Source organism: Acyrthosiphon pisum, chromosome A2, assembly GCF_005508785.2.
Source record: "Acyrthosiphon pisum isolate AL4f chromosome A2, pea_aphid_22Mar2018_4r6ur, whole genome shotgun sequence".
Taxonomy (NCBI): Eukaryota; Metazoa; Arthropoda; class Insecta; order Hemiptera; family Aphididae; genus Acyrthosiphon; species Acyrthosiphon pisum.
The window spans coordinates 25,567,108-25,568,211 of record NC_042495.1 but is presented as its reverse complement, the minus strand read 5'-3'; the positions used below and the strand labels follow the sequence as shown (position 1 = coordinate 25,568,211).

General features: G+C 31.2%; 1 protein-coding gene across 1 annotated transcript in view; it reads right to left on the bottom strand.

Annotated features, from left to right (window-relative positions):
* The window catches only part of LOC100573072 (uncharacterized protein DDB_G0283697-like), an 11,591-nt gene extending 10,786 nt beyond the window's left edge, over positions 1 to 805 (bottom strand). Inside the window, exons 1-2 of the mRNA XM_016802598.2 lie at positions 667 to 805; positions 400 to 521 (exon numbers count right to left, since the gene is read on the bottom strand). The gene's annotated coding sequence lies outside the window, so the exon portion shown is untranslated. The remainder of the gene's footprint in view (positions 1 to 399; positions 522 to 666) is intronic.
* Between the last annotated feature and the right edge of the window lie 299 nt (positions 806 to 1,104).

Here is a 1,104-nt window from a genome sequence, read left to right as displayed (position 1 = left end):
TCAATATACCTTATATTTAATAATTGTAAAGTAAATTACTTTAATAACAATATAAATGGGAGGAGGATATCATAAAATATACTGAGTAGTAATATAGGCTGACAGACATTTAATTATAATTCAACACATAGGTACTTAACAGCTACATTTATTCACCCACCTGTTTAATAAAATATTATTACACAAATTTAATTATTATTTTATTTACTTTATTCATCGTACCTACCTATATAATATGATCGTATAGAGAGTTACTGGAAGATAAAAGTTCAATGTTTTAGTCGTTCGACGACATATTTCCTTGCACTTTACTTCATATTTAATTAATTGCTCTTATATAAATATGATTTCTCTATTTCCATTGGAATAGGTACACACATAAAAGATGAAGTAACTCACCCAACATTGCAGTTCATGCCTCAAGTCTCGGATACCGCGTGGTTGTCGAAGCCTTCTTCCTCTGTGATCGGTACTGCAATTTTCAAGATTTTCTGATTCAGAATTCGGACGACCATAGTACTCTGCTGAAGTCGTTATATTATGTAGGTACTATAATAATAGCGTCCACGGTTCGTTTTACGGCACTCAGACTCAGTGTCATAATAATTTCATGAAAAACCTTGGCCTTTGACATATTACATGAATACAATTTATATATAAACGTACCTATTCATTTTTCTTCTCGCTTCGTGCAAGTTAAAAACGTAACGAACTGTTATCGGTTGATTGAGTCGATGGCCGTCCGAATTCTGATTCACAAAACCCTGAAAATTGCAGTGACGATCACAGAGTAAGAATAGAGGCTCGTTCGACAAACACTTTTTGATGTGGACACCTGTCGACCGTATTTATATTAATATGATACTCGACCCCACCATCATCGGGTATGTTATAATTAATAATATAATTTGAATCGAAAAATATTAGACCTTGTATCATTTTTCATAATATGTTTAGAATGAAAAAACGTTTTTAAATTCCGTACATTCGTTTTATAAAATATCATATCATATTATTGCAATAAATGCAATTATAAATTAATAATATTATCATTTCCGCATTTTACTCGTATAATATTTATAGATAGGTAGGTAACAAGACGTC